The 20,708-nt window shown below is 35.8% G+C and overlaps 2 long non-coding RNA genes across 2 annotated transcripts in view; one reads left to right on the forward strand and one right to left on the reverse strand.

Moving 5' to 3' along the window:
• Positions 1-15,140, forward strand: part of LOC134648859 (uncharacterized) — a 55,112-nt gene extending 39,972 nt beyond the window's left edge. The window contains exon 2 of the long non-coding RNA XR_010096929.1: positions 15,042-15,140. This is a non-coding gene — a long non-coding RNA (uncharacterized LOC134648859). The remainder of the gene's footprint in view (positions 1-15,041) is intronic.
• LOC134648860 (uncharacterized) overlaps positions 1-20,708 on the reverse strand; it is a 362,135-nt gene that overhangs the window by 148,459 nt on the left and 192,968 nt on the right. The gene's annotated exons all lie outside the window — the stretch shown is intronic.

Genomic DNA, 20,708 nt, shown 5'->3' on the forward strand with positions numbered 1-20,708 from the left:
AAGGCTCTCTTAAAACTTCTTTGAAAGTTGTCCATAATCCATATACTTATTTTGTTAGGTTAATGTAACTTTATAGATATTATATATTATTATTAAACCTGTGCATACTCTTTGTCAGATTATACCTTTCGAATAAGTATGTAATAATGCAATCTAAATCTCATAACATTTGCTTATGTGGTTATTTTTATTCAGAATATCATTTTTAATATTCATAATGGTTTTATATTAGGTACTTACAAAGGAGTTCATAACTGTAGTTACTGAAGCTTGTAAACAGTTTAATCATATAGAGATTGCTTTCTTGCTAGTAATGATATTCCTGCCGCTTACAGAGCACAAAACAAGCTGTGTCAAAATTCAATTTCCATGAATGTTGTGTTGATATCATTGCGGCATTACTGTCACGATTACAACGTTCAATCAAGGAGATTGACAATGATGTCGCCCTAATGGGCGTTTTTTTTTTGTTGTCCCCTACACTTTTTTTTCAAATTTGGGGTTTTTCATGTTATTTCTACTCAGAATCACGAGCTCTTTCTATCCTAATAGGAGAAAAAAAGTGTCCCAAAATTTCCATACAGTTTTCGATCTTTCCATTGCGCGACCGCCATACAAAGTCTATGAAAAATGGTGACGTAATGGAAATAAAAACCTTAGGACACTTTTTTTCTCCTATTACGATAGAAAGAGCTCGTGATTCTGAGTAGAAAATAGTAGAAATAACATAAAAAATACCAAATTTGAAAAAAAAATTTAGGGGACAACAAAGAAAAACGCCCAATACGCCTAATAGTCAATACCGCAGCGTATATAACGTTGCAATAGTAATGCTGCTACAATCGTCATCCAAATATCCTTTTGATAAAACAAAAGTGTCTTCAAGATCCGTAATAACTATGCGATATCGTATAATGGTTCGTCAGACTGACGCTGTTTCTCTTTGAGTTGCCCCAGGATTAACCTTTAAGACTATCATATTTACTATTAAAACGGTTGTTAGTCATGAAATGTCAGACGTTATAAGCCGCAGAAATTGCCATCCAACCAACCATTCTTATTTGCACATTATTAAATTGTACACCGGGACTTAATCGCGTATCTAAGTTTTAAGATTTACCTCCGACGTTTCGAGGACGGCGTTGTCCCCGTGGTCTCGGAGAAGACTGGCTTAAGTTGGCTTAAGTTGTCGGTGTACAATTTAATAATGTTTAAAAGTCGTGAAAGTTTAAATCAGTGTCATTCTTTTTTGTACAAAAAGGGACGGAATTTTACAAAGAAGACGTTGAGATTCCCTACTTTAAGTAGGTAATTATAATTATAATTGGCAACGAGTGGCACTAAATTAAAACACGACAGAAGGGAGTGTTTTAAATCTACACAAGTTACCTATATTACGTTTTAAGTACTTTTAACACGCGCAAAGCATTCTAAAATACAAAATTAGTAAAACGTTTAATGGGTACTTAGTCACGTTGTATACTAATCAAAAGGAAATTAACACTTAATTAATGAAATCGCAATCGCCATGTAATATGATCTCAAAGCAGTTTGTGACGCGAGCGAAACGACGCAGTAATTTATTCCATAAAAGGTGTCTCCAGTCACGCTATGTAATTGCTCCTGATGTAATTTACATCTTCATTAATAATTACGTTTCGGTATGTTCACAAGTCATTGCTTATTTGACAAAATAAGTGTAACATGAGCAGGAGACTGTGATATCCGCTCTGGGTTCTACATAGTCACACAAGCCCCCATCCCCATAACAGTCCAACAGGGAAATTCTGCAGACATGGGGATCTTTGGGTCAGGTACCATTCTAATTATTAATAATAAGCTTGTTTTTACATTATTTTAGTCTTTTTTGTATTTTTTTAATTTTCGTAGTAGCACATCATTATTATTTTTACTGTATGCTTTTTGTTTTTGTTGTACCTATGACAAGTTCATCAGTATATAAGTAATTTCCTTTGGAAAGTTGACTCAAGTTGTGTGTTTTAAATAATTAAAATAATTTAAAATTGTACTAACAAAATATTAAATTTAAGTTGGAAACACAGTCGTTATACTCATATCATAGCAAGCAAATTGTAGCAACTGAATATTTATAATTCAAGTAATCGAATACTGCTTCTGATTTTAATTTTACTCGAAATTTCTCCAATGTCCCCATATCCGTTATCTTGTTAAATAAGATACCTACCTATTCATACCCATTAACCGTTTCTTCAATGGTTATGCCAAATAACTGGAGATCTTTCAAAATACACACCTAGTATCTCAGTTTGCAACGAATATTATATTTTCTGTGCTACTTTGTATCCGGAAACAAAAAAGAATCACCAAAGGACCCTTAATTAATGGAAAAATATTTTATTAAACGTACGCAAATAAGAATATTTTTATATGAACCTATTTTCATAACCGTGCTTTTGCTTTGATGATAATATTAAATTTATTACACGACAAAAATTGCAATTTCAACTGGGTAAAACAAGATAGGTATGTGTGGCACAAATTACCTAATAGCATAAAGTACCTACCTATAGATATTTACATCAGTACGTTATTTGTCATGCACACGTTTATTTTTCAGTTGTTAACATCTTTGTCTTGTTAACAAACATCCTCTAACTTGCCAACTACTACACCTAATAATAATATGTATAACGTATTGACACAGGCAAGGGCAGTATCCGCTGGTACCTCTTACATTTCATTAAAGTGTTAATGGGGACATTGGGGACTCTACGTGTTGGCTTCTGCTCCGCGCACACTTCCCAAGTGTCCGGAACATCATTGTTCTATGATTGTAAAGACAACGTGGTATGTGCTTATGCTACTTATATTAGATACTTATTTATATAGGAACATGTGCTACAATAACAACCATTTTAAGTTAAAGAGCGTTTTCTCAGTTAATATATTTTGTGATGGACACTTAATTTTCTGTTACCTCTGCTTTTTGTTGTCTGTACATGTTCGTACATACCTATTTGTGAATGTTACGAATAAATGTTTTCTTACATATATCTTATATAATTCTTCCAATGCATTTTGTGGCAATAAATTTTGGCTCAAATAATGAGCCAATTAAAACAAAAACTGTTTTAACTAGAAAACAGCTTTATTTATTTATCTTTATTGCACCTATATATCTTTAATGCTACAAGGCATTAAGTTTTAACTAGATAAAACGCAGTTTTACTCTAAACTGTTTTTATTTTAAGTAACATTTTGTCCTCCTCTTTAATTCTTTCCCTCCCTGAAATATTAACCTCATAATTATAAATATCTGGGAGACCGAGCTTTGCTCGCTAAACATATGAAATCTCCAAAATAAAGCGTTTTCCCAGAGATAAGACCTAGCTAGATCGATTTTTCGCCCCCGAAAACCCCCATATACCAAATTTCATCGAAATCATTAGAGCCGTTTCCGAGATCCCCGAAATATATATATATATATATATAAATATGGAAGAATTGCTCGTTTAAAGGTATTAGATAGATTATACTACATTTATTTGTGTTCTCCACAAGCTACAAGTCCCATGATTAACTGTAAGAAATTGTTCGCAGAAATCGCGAAGCGTCTGGTTGACGTAACTGGTGACCGAAGAGCTGGCGGCTACCTCGCACAACGTATCAGCATTGCGATACAGCGAGGAAATGTCGCCAGCATCCTTGGTACAATGCCTCAAGGGCCTATTTTAGATTTAAGCTAGTTTTTAATTTCTTTTAGTAATACACTGTATACATCTTGTTTGTAAATAACTGTAAGATATAATACATATAAACTCGATTATAATATCTGAAAATTTAAAAATTACAAACATTCATTTTACCTTACTTTACATTTATGTGGCTAATAGTCGAGGCAACATTTCTGCTCCGTCACAGGCTCGAGGATCCGGAATCAAACGTAACACGTCAAACATTTATTGCTACTTTATCACCACTATTGTCAAGGCGCATTGTTTGCGTGAGAGATTCTCCAACACTGACTCGGATTAAGTACGGAGTTACATTGTTTTTGCAAAATTATGGCTACAATCAATAGTCATTAGCAGGAACACAACAATTAGTTGAACTGCGTACAGCCAGGCGTGTCTCACTCCGCGATTTCGTCGCTTTGCTACAGGTAGCTAAAAGTACATCCGTTCGGCCCCAATTTTGGGGAAAGCCATAAGCCGCGCGTGGCGCTGTCGCCACCTAGCGGCCATATCTGTGCTGATCGTAACAGACGCGTTTTTTAGAGAGTGAGTCTTCTGTACTTAGTAGTATTATTTATTCTGTGGTACAGTGTAGTTATTTAACACACGATATAATGTATGTAGGTACGAGTAGGTACTCGTAATGTATGTAGTTTCGTAAAAAATACCACTGATTCACACATGGAACAAGTTCCGATTTAAATTAACTTTTGTATAATGTACACAAAAGTTATGACCTCATTTTGAATACATGCCGTGTGAATTCATACTGATTAATTTCCGTTTTAATAGTCATCATGAAACATAATTCGTGTTATGGCAACTTTAATAGTTTAACTTTCAGCACACAAAAGCTTCTACCATTAAGTAAATGAAAATGCCGAGTTCCAAAGTTCCAGGCGCTGATGTCTCGTTGTTAAGGCACTGATAGTAGCCAATGACCTTGAGTGCTCCCGTTTTGTTTCTCACTTGCTCTATTTGTGCCAAAATAAATGAGAAGCAACCTGCCCTACTACGCATTAAATTTATGTTAGCTAAATTCAAAACTACTTCATGCATAGTGTTCAAGATTTGTATGCGTGATAGGGCAGCACTCTGGGGACTTTTCGTAGCTGGCTGTGAAATTTTAAAAATGAACTTCAATGCTACATATATCGTGAAGGTGACTTTCGCATTGTAGCGTCACTGGTGCAGCGTTTCAATAGGTATCAATTTTTTTAATAAAGTGAGTGGATTGAACGCTATTTTATACGAAATCATAATAAATATATTTATTATGATGCATCAAAGAACCAAATAATATCAAAAACAGTTTTATCTAAAGTTAAACATTCTGGAGATATTTCAGTAAAAAATGACCTCCTTTTTATCTACATTTGGTACCTGATTTAGCATGAGACAACCCGTCTGCAATTGTATATGTGTAGATAGATATGTTACATACTTACATGATCTACAATCACAGGCTCTCTGGTCAAATTAATTCTGGTTATTATTGTTGGTGAGCTAAAAAGAATATTCGTAATGTATTTATTGTATTAAACAAAGTCGTATAACCCTACGTATGGAAAAATTAGGTACAAGGTTCATTTGTATATATATACAGGTTGACACCCAAGACGTAATAAAAAATTAGTAATTCTGACTTAATTGAAGATCGCGAACACGATACACTAACTCAGTTATTAAAGTTAATCAAAATTAAATTTTAGTAATTTTCTAACAAAATTATTAATTAAAATCTCGAAGTGTGGACACACTGTCGTGTGGCACCTATTTGTCATGTTAACTAATTCTGACATTTAAAACATAAAACTACACTCATATGATGTACACTTGAAAGCAATGAAAATGGGTAACTTTTTATGGTGATTCTCATAGAAGGAGACCGTTTTTGTTGCTCTTGAGTGCAGTAACATTCTTTTGTACATTATGTCTAATAATGTAATAATTACTTGTTTAAAATAATTTATTGCTAAATCAGACAAATCCAATGTTTAGACGTATTTCAACAAATGTTCGAAGTGACCACTTGCGCTTCACATTCTTCTGCACGACGTCGAAGATTCCTCCTGACTGATTCTACCAAGTACAAACTGATTGGCATTCAGAACTTCCTATCCAACGCTCGGGAAAAGTTTGGTCAAGGTAATTTCGTACCCGCAAAGAAAAATGTGCTGGAGCCCCATCTTGTTGAAAACACAGATTCTGTGGCTTCTGGGTGTCGGATAAATTACCTAAGCACCTGTGTTCGAAACGCCTCCGAGTATCTTGGGCGTCGACCTCTACGTTGGGCATGAACTGGGACTATACGAGTAAATTGCCCATGGTCTCTCAGATTTTGTACGAGTATGTAGGAGTTGATCAATTGCCGTGTTGGAATTGGGTACTCTGCACCGTTCGTGAAAAAGTACTTGCGTCCGCGTCAACACCGTACTCCGCCATGTAAAGTACATTTCTGCCATGACAACTCGCTGGATATTTGTAAATGGATATGGAGGAGGCCTTATTCATTTAATAACACGAGTTCGCTACAATGACAGGCTAACCAAAATTTGTTATGACAAGCGATTTAAATAATGTGTCAAACTGCATTTTATTCATAAGTTATCGGCCGAGATAATCAAAAAAGTGAGTGTTTACTACGAAAGTAGTTACAAACTTTTTTTCCATTTTAAGTAGGTAGGGTAACTATACTGAGCCTAAAAATTAGAGATAAAATTAAACCAATGTTGTTAATGTTAATGAATACTTTAACAACTGGAGACCTAGAAGGGGCTTATAACACCAGGAAAATGAGTTCGAAAAACATATTTTGTATTACGTCTTAAGTATCATCCTGTGTATATATACATATATAGTCCTCCTCATCGGTTTCGTAGAGGGCGACCTCAGCAATTACGGATTACGCCTATTATGGGCCCGAATCTGTCTGGCCAGGCTAAGATTGTTCTTAAAGACTCTTTTGCAGGCGTTACAATAGAGTTGGCCAGACGCGTTGTAGCTCTGGGTACGCGTAAGAGGGCTTCGGTCTCTCATTACGTTATAATTATAGTCAGCGTCTTAAGGACTCCGGTCATTGTTATCGGTGGGCTCTCATTTCTTTGAGGTAAAGCGTCGGGGTAAAGCCCTGATTAAATTATAACCTACCTGACCTCTCTGAAATAGGTTTATACATAGAAGTCCGACTCTGGGCACCACGTAATAAGATCTTTTGAGTATGTAGACATAAAAAGGGATAATGGGTACGGGTAGGCTTATTTATTTATTTGAATCACCAATCGTGTCAGTAGAAAATCCCCGTAAAAGTCAAAACAGAAGTACTTTATTTTTGTATATATATAGATTTACACTATTTATTGTACATACATCAACGGATAATACCTAATATATATTTTAAAGAAAGTCTAGGATCAAAGTCGATGACCACTTTATTGAATAAAATGACTTCAATGTGAGTAATGATTTCATTCAATTTTATTGGGACCATTATATGTCAACGGCCACATAACTGATTTAAATTCTTATGGTTCGATGATGGATCATTTCCATTCACGTATCCGGCCTATGTATATGACAATAATAAGATGGATAGGAGATTATTCAAACAAACAGGATAGTTGGCTTAAAAGTTTTGGAATTGAGCAAATGGTGGTAAGTATAGTCACAATAAGCAAGCACCAAAAATATTAGTTTTTCATTATTTTCTATTGTATCAAATTATTTTGGGGTCGGCGCAGCATGTCTTTTTCTTCTATACCTCTCTCTCGCCCTTCATCTTATCATTCACTCCACCATAACATGTATGGTATGGTAACCATACTTCTAACGATCTAATACATATTAGGTATACCTATGTATTGGTAATTCGATACAATTCACAAAAAAATCTTACCTCGGATGCGTCATCATTTATGCTTAGCACGTTTCTCGTCCTGTCCATGTTTCTGAATGGATACCAAAACGGATTTACTCCAGAGTCCTTGTATCCAAAAGTATTTTTATAAAATGCTTGTTGGTCTTGTGGCTTTGAGTTTATTAAGGGGATCAGGGAATGCGTTTACTTAAATCGCTTTACCCGCTGTAACTCAGTGTCACCACCTAAAGGACTGGAACTACAATGTTATTCAGAATCAGAAATAATAAAACACCAGTAGGTTAAGAAAAGTACCAATATGTATACCTAACTTTTCTATTGATTTTATAGGCGTTATTTCTTGACTTTAGATGCGAGTACAGTTGCATCTTGTGGATATCGCTGCCGAGCAAACAATGTTTTCACATATGTAACAAATATAGAATCTAACGTTAAGGCAATAAGGTGCCGGTGAAAGTATTTTTAAACATTCCGTAAAATATAGGTATTTGTTACGGCATGGCGACTGTACCTACCTAAAGTAATCCTGTTGACATAAATAACAAAATTAAAATTCTATTTCGCAGCCAACGATACGTTGTCCTTGCCGTAAGCGATGATTTAATTTTATATCAATCATTTTTCCAGACTCAACATGAAAGATAAGTTGATTTTTTACAAATTGATATAGAATTACACTACCTTTGAGAAATTTAAGACCTTCTGAATATGTTCCAGTCATTTGGGTGGACTTTGTTGAACCTAGCTTAGTTTGTCTAAATATTTACTAAGAAGTTTGGAAACGTACCTATTTAATTTTATTAACCTGTATCCTGAAAACAACACATAAAGTGTCATTCTATGGAACTTGCTAACTAGGTATGTAAACAAACCGTCATATTAAAATTGTCTCTAAATGACAATTTACTAGTGACTTTTGTTTACCTACATAGTTAGCAAGTTCCATGGAATGGCACTTTAAACGCTAAATAGAAAGAAAATCGAAATCGAATGTCAATCAATGCCGCATTGGAATTGCAGATCTTGTGTTTTTATTTTCAAATCTTTAACTAACGGTTCAATTTTCTCGTCATATTTGGGATTCAGGTATACACGTGTCGACGTAACCCAAACTCTCTACTAGGCAGTAAAAGTGTGTGGGTTGTCATGTAAACATAAGATGTTTGTGTCGCCAAGCCCTTATGGTAATTGAGCTCAATCGAGAGCCGGGGCCGCAGTAAGCCGACACAACTGTCGCCTCGAAACAAAACACTGATATATCAAGCATAATCTTTTAGGAAACTTTCGTTTGAGACGAGCGAGGAATTCTGATTAAAGAATAACAATTTTATGACTTGTGCGTTTGTTAAGAATAGGTTTCCAAATTTCCAGTCAATCTGTAGTAGCAGATGAACCGACGCATAAATATAGGTAGTATGTAGTATCTACCACCCTGGAGTAGGCACTTACTCTTCTAAAAAGAGGATGTCGTGGCCAGATCTTAGAATGGGTAATTTCATGATTTAGCAATAATTTCATGAAATGATCGGTTGGCCACATCATGAAAAAGCCAAACCTAATCTAACCATCTGCCGTATTCGAACTTCAAGATATTCACAAGAGACGACACGTACTAGATCCATTCTAGATACGTTATAGTTTAGATTTCAACTAGTTCTCTATTGCAGCGCAATTCGGGCAACCAATGTCACTTTTACGATAGATCGTGTTAGATATCTATTAGATGTGAATTAGATCTCTAAGTAATACCTTGTGGAAATCGTTCAAGAGTATCTCCAGAATCGCGGAAATGTCAAATTTGACAGGTTAGATCTTAAACATATCGTTATCGTTCCTTGGCGATGTCTAACAGATATCTAATAGATGTCTATTACAAAATCCGAATCGGGCCCCATGTCATGAAGTGATGGATCTGAATAGGTGATCTTAAATGGCATTTCATGAAGTGATCAAATTCTTTGATCTAACCACGACAGAGACATATTTCTACAGTTCGCGTTCAAAACGTATTTGTCACAGTCAATTTCTTATCTATGTTAATGTGCGTTTGTGTAACAAAGATAAATGAGGATTATTCGTCGTTTTTCTTTTTTGTTAAATGGTTGTAGTTTTAACTTTTGATGTCAATTTGTCAAAGACGTTTTTAAGTAAGAATAAAATCCTAAGAAATCTTTGTCATTGTTTTTTGTACCGTATTTAGGAACTATGATCTCCTGTTTGTCAAGACCCGTCTTCTCAAAAAGGTGAGGAGATCAGTACAAATTAATATTTCAGATCAACAGATCCTATTAGATGCCGGGGAAAAAATAATTCTTAGTACAAGCCCAGTCCGTTCAGAACTTTGTTAAATCAACCAAAAGGACTATAAGAAGCAGAAAAAGGGAAAAAGGTAAGGGAAAACTGTCGAGCACTTTATTTTATCTAGATATCCATTTATTATTATCTGATATTTATATCGTACAACGGAAAACTTACCCCGGCCATCGGAAATCCATTCTTTTGTTAGGTACCTTCCCTTTTGAACGTGACTTGATAAATGGTATTAAGCCTTGACTAAGCCTACTTTTTAGGTAGTCTGTAGTCAACCAGGAACCCTTATAGTATCGGCATGCCCGTTTGTCTGTCTGTCTGTCCATCCGAGATTTTGCTCCGTAATCGTTAGTGCTAGAAAGATGCAATTTGGCATGGATATACATAAATCAATTATCCTGATAAATCGGTAGAAAAAAATTTTTGGGTACCTCCCTAGTGTAGAAAAAGTAAATGAGTCTCCCCCTTTCTAACTTTCGAACCAAGAGTCCAAATTTTATTTTAAAATATTTATTAATTTTAAAAACCGGTCAAAACTAAAACTGTAGATTATCTGTTAATATGCACTATAAAATTGGAGAATAGGAGCAACCATCAATAGAGGTAAATTTTAAGGGACCACTTGTGCCATCTGACGGGAAATGTATAACTCAAAACTAACACAAGCCCCGCTACTCCCGCCCTCTGTATCGTCTGTGGTTTACTACAGCGAGACGCGACTAACCTGAAATGGTCGAGTATCCCGGTTTTTTAGGCAGATGAAGCGACGGTCAAGTTTCATCCTTAAATAAAATTATGGTAACGCATATTGATGGTAACTCTCAGCGGGCTCAGCACGGTTCCATTTTTATCGACTATCACTATGCCCGTCACTTTCGCACTTACATACTTGTTAGAACGTGACATGCATGGTGATAAACGATAAAAATGCGACCGTGCTACTAGGGCAGGTTGTCAATGTTGTCATTGATAAATGGCTTCACACATTTTGGTTTCTTAGTCTATAGCCTATTATTACAAGCAAATTATCTACAATCGGGCGGCGTGATGTACTTATATATTGTCAATAATTTATTTATTCTATGGTGTATAATTCAATCTATCTTTATTTTTGTAGTATTTAAATAAGTATATAAGTGATGGCGTCGAGTATTGTTAACTGGACACTTTATGGACTAATATTAAATTCAGATTTAATGGGGTCCACTTCCATAAATGTTGCTATAAAACGCGGTTTGTGACCTACATTATTATTTTGTTATCTTATCTCTGTCAAAGTTAGGAGCTACAAAATGTAATCAAGTGTCCGAAATGTCAAATCTAATTATGGTAACAATGCTGTTATGGTAAATAGATTATTAATATTCAGAGTGGGCCTATGTCATCGCCATTTAGTCATTTATAATTGATGCCTGTCTAATTTGGTCAATATATTTTCTGTAAGAATATTTCTTTATAAAAAAGCAGAAAGTTTCACAAGCAATAGAAATGTAAAAAGTGAACTATACCTACTCGTAAGTAAGTCTCTCCTACTTTTCCTTTTTGGAAGTCGGCTAAACCATAGAGAAATATAGTAAGACAAGAGTGCTCTGCTCACTGCATACATCAGTTCAGACTATTAATTTCAGTGTCTACATCTAGCATCGAGTAGCGGAACTATCAGTACTGCTACATCTATTGACAAGTAGCAGTACTGATAGTTCCAAGATAGTATTTGCAACCTGGCTGACTGTAGATCAGTCGCCCAAACGATTTACTGGATACTGCTACATCTATTGACAAGTAGCAGTACTGATAGTTCCGCTACTCGATGCTAGATGCTAAATTGCTAATAGTCTTTTTGGTACTAAAACTGATGTATGGAGTGAGCACTCTATGTATTTTTTTCTCTATGGCTAAACATATCATCTGAGCCTTCTGAGCAATAAAAAGTACCTTCTTGGTTCTGTAATGATATTTTATTCATATAGCCTCATATAGGTACTTAATCACTAGTCACTACATAGTATAAAACAAAGTCGCTTCCCGCTGTCTGTCTGTCCCTATGTATGCTTAGATCTTTAAAACTACGTAACGGATTTTGATGCGGTTTATGTATAATTTGTTAACCCGTGCAGTGCCGGGGCGGATCGTTATTAAGGTATAAAACATGTCAAAAACAATAAACACTACGGTGACACAATGAACATAAAATAATACGAATAAATATTAAAATAAATACCAATACTTTATTAATTGATACATACATGTCATATTCGTACATATCGTACGTGTCGTATCGTGTCGTAGTATTGATAAAAATAAATTACCTTTTGGTTTTCAAGCAAATAATAAGCGTCAATTCACCCAAAGTGGAACTTTATAATAAAGTATACCCGTTTTCATTTCACTCGAGCATCTTTCGTCAAGACCGAGATCAATGTAAATAAAAAAAAACCCCGAAAAATTCAAAAAGCACCATCTAGTGTAACAAATCTTTTACCACATAGAAAACCGCACCCAAATCGGTAACATTCGTTTGAAAACCTTGATCGATGTCAGACTGATATTAAATTTTAACACTCCACTTTTGCGTCGGGGGTAAAAAGAGTACCTATGCTAAACATTCAAAACCACAACCGTGTATCTTGGAGTGTCTAACAGGCCTAAATAAACACCCGACAGGAATATTTTTTTTGCATAATGACCCGTCTTTTTAATTGAAACTTGGCTCTGTCAATAGCACTCATTAGGCTGGGATAATGAACTCTCATAGTCCAGTACTCATCCGATTTAATTAATGTACGTGTCGTTGTGAAAATCGTTTGGGCGACTGATCTACAGTCAGCCAGGTTGCAAATAATTAATCTTTTAAACAGGGACGGTTTCAGCGCCTCGCTGGAACAAACAACCGTAATTGAAATCCAAAAGAGGCTATTAAAGGAGCACGTTGCATTGAATCATTAAAAGTAATTTAAGACGAGGTCGCCTTGAGCTCGTCTTTCAAAATACGAACAGAAATTTATTTTCCGATCACAATTAATGCTAAAAGTTTCACTTTGATTATAATTTAGCTCGTATTTTTTTCCCGGCGCACAGCCTGTTTATCATAGGTATAATATTATTTTTATACTCGTAATATCTCTCGTGGGGCCTATAACAGGAGCGAAAAATTAAACTGTAGGCTGTACCGTCATTTGGCTGTTTGGTACTCCTCAAACTGACCAAAATTTATATCGATTTACTTAGACGACAACCGATTTATAACGGTGGTGTCCGGCCAACCCTAAATTAAAAAAGCGGCTAAGTGCGAGTCGGACTCGCCCATGAAGGGTTCCGTATTTAGGCGATTTATGACGTATAAAAAAAAACTACTTACTAAAGTCTATTTTTTTATTCGGTAGACTGAAATGACAGTTAATAGTATGAAATGACATTTCATGTTCATACAATTAGCTGTCATTTCAGTCTACCGAATAAAAAAATAGACTTTAGATCTCGTTCAAACCAATTTTCGGTGGAAGTTTACATGGTAATGTACATCATATATTTTTTTTTAGTTTTATCATTCTCTTATTTTAGAAGTTACAGGGGGGGGGGGTCACACATTTTACCACTTTGGAAGTGTCTCTCGCGCAAACTATTCAGTTTAGAAAAAAATGATATTAGAAACCTCAATATCATTTTTGAAGACCTATCCATAGATACCCCACACGTATGGGTTTGAGGAAAAAAAAATTTTTGAGTTTCAGTTCGAAGTATGGGGAACCCCAAAAATTTATTGTTTTTTTTCTATTTTTGTGTGAAAATCTTAATGCGGTTCACAGAATACATCGACTTACCAAGTTTCAACAGTATAGTTCTTATAGTTTCGGAGAAAAGTGGCTGTGACATACGGACGGACAGACAGACGGACGGACAGACAGACAGACAGACAGACAGACAGACAGACAGACAGACAGGCAGACAGACATGACGAATCTATAAGGGTTCCGTTTTTTGCCATTTGGCTACGGAACCCTAAAAAAGACGTAGAACGTAAACGTTCGCATTGCAATTATTTTCGTTTGTAATTTCGATGTGCAAGACATTTTACGTTGTATTGCTGTTGTGAGTGACATGTGTCAAATAATGCAAATACGAGTGTACAAAATATAAAGAAAAAGTTTGAAAGACTTCATATTTTTTTAAGTTATTGAACAAAATGTGTTACCGTTTGAGAAGTACAATCCATGATTTAATTATTTCCTCGTGTTACAGGCCCCACCCGGTGTTACGGAATATCACTTTTTAAATTATGCAAAAGAACAACTCAACGTTCCTTTACAATATAATTCTGAAACAATAAGATCTGAAAACTTAATTTATAACTTCTGGTCTATTCATGTCTACAATTGAAATTTAGGTATTGAGTTTAAATACATAGATCGTCTACAGAGACTACAGAACTTATACTTACCTCAACTCCCAACTGCTTGTTATTCACCAACACAGAAAGCAATTAGGTATTGCTGAAAGTAATTAGGTATGTAACAATGTCGCAAGTAAGTGGTCAATTCCTGCAATAGCAAAATCTCCCTGAAAAAAATTGTAAGCGCTAAAAGTTCATTCAGCTTTAGACTGCAGTACCTAACTCAAAGGAAAGAAATTGATATTGGCATAATCTCTTCAGTCGGTCCCTCAATACTGAGGATCGTGACATCATGTCCTTCTGTTGAAGACCAGGTTCCTCCATAGGGTTCTGTTCCCCGCTAAGTGCATGGCACGTTCGTGCCTCGTGCGTTGGCATAATGGCAACACACGTTTCCCGATTAGATGCTGCAACGTTGCACCAACAAAGCTGGCGGTCCACCATCTATGGCCAGTCCACTTGCTACGGTCACAACCCCAATCTAACCTGCTTGTTTACTGAAATTACCAAAACTGAAAATAAATAATTTCTATTTTTTTTTGTACTGTCATTTAGAGGCATTTTAGTAATGATTGGGTTCCAAGGCCTGATGATAGAGATAAAATGTGACTCTTAGAATTTCTTACTGGACTTAACGTAGATGCCCGTTTTTAGGGTTCCGTAGCCAAATGGCAAAAAACGGAACCCTTATGGATTCGTCATGTCTGTCTGTCTGTCTGTCTGTCTGTCTGTCCTTCTTATGTCACAGGCGTCACAGCCACTTTTTTCCGAAACTATAAGGACTATACTGTTGAAACTTGGTAAGTAGATGTATTCTGTGAACCGCATTATGATTTTCACACAAAAATAGAAAAAAAAACAATAAATTTTGGGGGTTCCCCATACTTAGAACTGAAACTCAAAAATTTTTTTTTCATCAAAACCATACGTGCGGGGTATATGGATAGGTCTTCAAAAATGATATTGAGGTTACTAATATCATTTTTTTCTAAACTGAATAGGTAGTTTGCGCGAGAGATACTTCCAAAGTGGTAAAATGTGTGTCGTCCCCCCCCCCCTGTAACTTCTAAAATAAGAGAATGATAAAACTAAAAAAAATATATGATGTACAGTAATGCAAATGCAAACTTCCACCGAAAGTTGGTTTGGACGAGATCTAATAAGTAGTTTTTTTTTATAATCTATATATATAAATGCAAGTGTCCTGACTGACTGACTGACTGATTCATCAACGCAGAGCCGAAACTACAAAAGATAGAAAGTTGAAATTTGCACACCAGGTTGCATTTATAAAGTGTACAAGAGATAAGAAGCGATTTTGAAAAATTTAACCCCTAAGGGGGTTAAAAAGGGGATGAAAGGTTGTATGGGGTGCAAGTTTTATTTTAAGCTAGGAATTTGAAACTTTGTCAAAAAAAACTGATTTCAGCGTTTTCGAAAATTCATCCCCTAAGATGGTGAAAAAGGGGTTGAAAGTTTGTATGGAGAACAAACATTTTTTTGAGTGCGAAACTTGAAACGTTGTGTATGGAAATATTATTAGAATACAGGAAAACTAATTTCAGCGTTTTTAAATTTTCATCCCCTAACAGGATTAAAAAGTGGTTGAAAGTTTGAATCCATTACAAATGCTTTGAAATTTCTAAGAAAGGCATAATAGCCGATTTCAATAAAACTTATTGCGACGTTTTTGGAAATTCAACCCCTAAGGGGGTTAAAAAGGGGATGAAAATTCGTCTTGGGGTGCATATTTTATTTCAAGTTAGGAACTTGTAACTTTGTAAAAAGGTATTATATTAAAATGGAAGAAAACTAATTTCAGCGTTTTTGAAAATTCATCCCCCAAGGTGGTGAAAAAGGGGTTGAAAGTTTGTATGAACATCAAATATTTTTTTGAGTGCGGGACTTGAATCTTTGTATAAGGGCATATTATAAGAATACAGGAAAAGAAATTTCAGCGTTTTTAAAAATTCATCCCTTAAAAGGGTCAAATAGGGGTTGAAAGTTTGTATGGAGATCAAACATTTTTTTGAGTGCGGGACTTGAATCTTTGCATAAAGGCATATTATTCGAATATAAGAAAAGTAAATTCAGCGTTTTTGAAAATTCATCCCCCAAGGTGGTGAAAAAGGGGTTGAAAGTTTGTATTAAGACCAAATATTTTTATGGGTGTGGGACTTGAATCTTTGTATAAGGGCATATTATTAGAATACAAGAAAAATAATTTCAGCGTTTTCAAAAATTCATCTCCTAACAGGGTTAAAAAGGGGTTGAAAGTTTGAATCCATTACAAATGCTTTGAAACTTCTTAGAAAGACATAATAGCCGATTACGAAAAAAAGTAATTGAGACGTTTTTGAAAATTCAACTACTAAGGGGGTTAAAAAGGGGATGAAAATTTGTCTTGGCGTGCAAATTTTATTTTAAGCTAGGAACTTAAAACTTTGCAAAAAGGTATTAAATTAAAAGACCAGAAAACTGATTTCAGCGTTTTTAAAAATTCATCCCCCAAGATGGTAAAAAGGGGTTGAAAGTTTGTATGGAGATAAAATATTTTTGCGAGTGCGGGATTTGAATCTTTGTTTAAGAGCATATTATTAGAATACAAAAAAAGTTATTTCAGTGTTTTAACAATTCATCCCTTTAAAGGGTTGAAAAGGGGTTGAAAGTTTGTATAGGGTGCAAATTGTCTTTTAAGTTAGGAATTTCTAACTTCGTAAAAAGTTATTTCATTAAAAGAGAAGAAAACTTATTTCTGCGTTTTTAAAAATCCATCCCCCAAGATGGTGAAAAAGTGGTTGAAATTTTTGTATGGAGATAAAATATATTTGTGAGTGCGGGACTTGAATCTTTGTATAAGGACATATTATTAGAATACAAGAAAAGTAATTTCAGCGTTTTTAAAAAATTCATCCCTTTAAAGGGTTAAAAGGGGGTTAAAAGTTTGTATAGGGTTCAAATTGTCTTTTAAGTTAGGAATTTCTTACTTCGTCTTTGTATAAAGGCAAATTATTTGAAAACAAGAAAAGTGATTTCAGCGTTTTTAATAATTCATCCCCTAAAATGGTTAAAAAGGGGTTCAAATTTTATTTAATTCTAGGAACTTAAAACTTTGTTAAAAGGTATTATATTAAACGAGAAGAAAACTAATTTCAGAGTTTTTGAGAATTCATCCCCCAAGGTGGTGAAAAAGGGGTTGAAAGTTTATGTGAAGGTCAAACATTTTTTTTGAGTGCGGGACTTTAATCTTTGTATAAAGGCATATTATTAGAATACAAGAATGTTCTAAGCTAATGTAGAATATAATAACCACCAACATACAAATCCACGCGTACGAAGTCGCGGGCAACAGCTAGTACGTCATAAATCCCCTAAAAACGGAACCCTTCATGGGCGAGTCCGACTCGCACTTGGCCGCTTTTTTTATTTGTGTATACTGTCTTGAGAGGCGCTCCGGCCGCAGTTCATGATGATTAAGCCGGAAGACGGGATCAACCTTTCTTTAGCTTTTTCAATTGTTTTAAGAATCACTTACACTAGTGGGATTTGAAAAAAATCGGAATATAGCATTTTACAGGAATCTAGTAATTGGGTAACCCGGCTCGGTTTAGTCAAATTATAAAATACGTTATACTGGACTAGCTATGGTCATTCTCACAGAACAAGTTAGAATGGCGATGCGAGCAGGGTACGTGTCGCCGCCAGTTTTGAGCAAACGCTCGCATGCTACTCGCCCATGCTGACCGAAAATGAAGTAAACATGCCTTTTTGCGCCACAATAACCTTCAGATTAAGAAGACAAACATCAAATCTGTCTAAAGGAGGCGTATCCATTCACCACGCACACAAGTTTTTACTACCGTCGTTGCGCGAGTGTTAGTAAATGTGGAGAGGAACGAGCGGCGACACCGGTTCCGATACTAACAGCGCGCGATAGCCATTCTAACCTCTTTAATTAATATGTTCTGTGGTCATTCTGCACTGACTTTGGCGTTACAGTATAGGAAATTGACAGATACAGCGGCGGCGACAACGACGTCGCCACGGTTGCAGCAGTAATAAACCGAGCAGAGAAAACCGAACGTCACAATGTTACAAGACAAAGTTAGAGATATTATCTCATCGGGATTGCGTCGCATGAGGACAAGGCAATATATATATAGGATATAGGAAATATCATAAAATGAGAACTACGAAGACATTATGATGAAATCCGGATTTGATGTAATCTCTACGGGATATTGATATCTAGTCTCTCAGGTATATAAGTTAGGAATATTTTACTCGTTGGATGTAATTATATTATCGTATTTGGAATAGAATCGGTGAGGTAATCCAGGATTAACTTAAACTTTTGTACATTTTTGGTACGGAACCCTAAAACATATTTAGCAAAAGAGACAATATATAATAGTGTCCTTCTTGGATAATTCCACCTAGTCAAACTAAGGGGACTATTTTGCACAGCGTACATAAAGTAGGTTCATACTCTCGTATAAATCAATCAGAAATGTTCATAAATCATGCTACCGGCGGACACCGCTTCAGCTGTAGCTGCGATAAGTAGAGCATCCTTGAAATGGATAGAAACAAGTCAAGAGAGTAAAATTACGTGAGATAACTTGTTTAAAATAATTTAAACACCATCGAGAGTTAGTTACAAATTGAATTACCTGCACAAAAGCCGGTATTATTAATATTCATGTCATTCAACGATATTAACGCTGTTATCACGATGTATCGATCTCATTTTTACCGACAGTGTGAACGAGCTCTTTGGCAAGCTGACATGCATTAAATACAGCCATCGTGAGGTGAGCTTTATTTGAAGCTGCTAAACTTGAATGTACAGTAAGTCGTACCACAAATTGAAATGTTGACTTCGTAAACTCTATTTCTAGATTTTTCCATACCTAATAAATGCCTACGGAATTTGCTATTCCGCTTTAGGCTAAAAAAGAGACGTTACTATACTGCACCGTGATACCAAACCACAGGCTTGAGCTTCCCGTGGCACTAGGTCCATTTTGTGTAAATTGTACCATAATTATTATTTATGACTATTTACGCTATATAAACAATGCAATAAATATGTAGATATCAAAGCCGAAATACCATTGAGAATGACTGTACCTAACTCTCAATCTAGGTCAGACTATTGGGTATGCCATTTGATATTTCCCTTGGGGCATAGTCATGAACTATGCTATTGCTTTCTAGATTCTAGATCTAGTCACAGCCACTATTTAGTATTCGAATTATAATTACTTAGGTATGTTTTTAATCAAACTGATGGAAGCATGGAGTAGCTAATTTAATTGTGTATAAAAGTTTATAATGTGGTACTACCTGGATTAATGGTCCCGGCCATAGTTGATGAAGTCCATACCTTATGTAGCTATGCATGGCTCATAATAACTACACCTAAACGAAGATATTTGAGTTAGTTTTGGACCATTGTTGGGAGGTTTTGGAATACAGTTTTGCGGCTATTATTTAGTAAACAAAACCACACCTCGGACACTGGCGATCAAATGTATGAAACAAACGCGTTCCTACGCACACAGCCTAAGCTCGTGTACGTGAACGCGTTGGTACGCGTTGCAAGCATGGTTGCTTGTGTGAGTGAGATAAGACATTGTAGGGTAACTGTGAGGTAACCGAGAGCGGGTCTCAGCGGGTGGGCGGCACTTTCAACGGGTGGCAGTGAGCGTCCATATACTGTATGCTAGTACTCTTTATTATACTGTGACAAAACGGACACCGACCTAAAATGACCTCGAAGACGACATTGTCTTCCACCAACAATGAACATTTTCCGAGAGTACAAGGAGCTTGATTATTATTTTTAGTGCATCTACAGTCATCCTCCTGACATAAGAAATATATTCGGGGAAGGTAAAAGGATCCCGGGGGCCTAGCCAAGATAACAATCGTTTGCAGAAAATAAAACGAAACGCTAAGATAAACGAAAATAATATATGAAAACGTATTTTAAGCATTGACGTATAATATCTAAGGACGGGCTAATGGGGCACTAAACATCGTACTAGTTCAGCGGTGCTACCCACGAATTCCAGCCAATCGTGCAGTCTAACGCGACTAGTTGCGACCAATAGCGCGCGTAATGCGAACTCGTCAACCAATCGCGCGCGTGATGCGAACTCATCAACCAATCGCGTTGTAGCGATTTCACACCGCTGTACTGGCCCCTGTCATGCCTCATTATTATTGCCCGTAAAGCCAGTCCCTAGATATCTTTGTCAATGATTTTAAGTACCTAAATGATGAATAATGCCTATCAACCTTAGTTCTTATCTGACAAGGTTTTATTAGCCGTCTAATGTTAATTATCGGATAACTTTTCCCATTACCTTTATAAGTTGAGTTTGTTCATGACACCTCCAACGACCCG

The sequence above is a fragment of the Cydia amplana genome, chromosome 6 (assembly GCF_948474715.1).
Source record: "Cydia amplana chromosome 6, ilCydAmpl1.1, whole genome shotgun sequence".
Taxonomy (NCBI): domain Eukaryota; kingdom Metazoa; phylum Arthropoda; class Insecta; order Lepidoptera; family Tortricidae; genus Cydia; species Cydia amplana.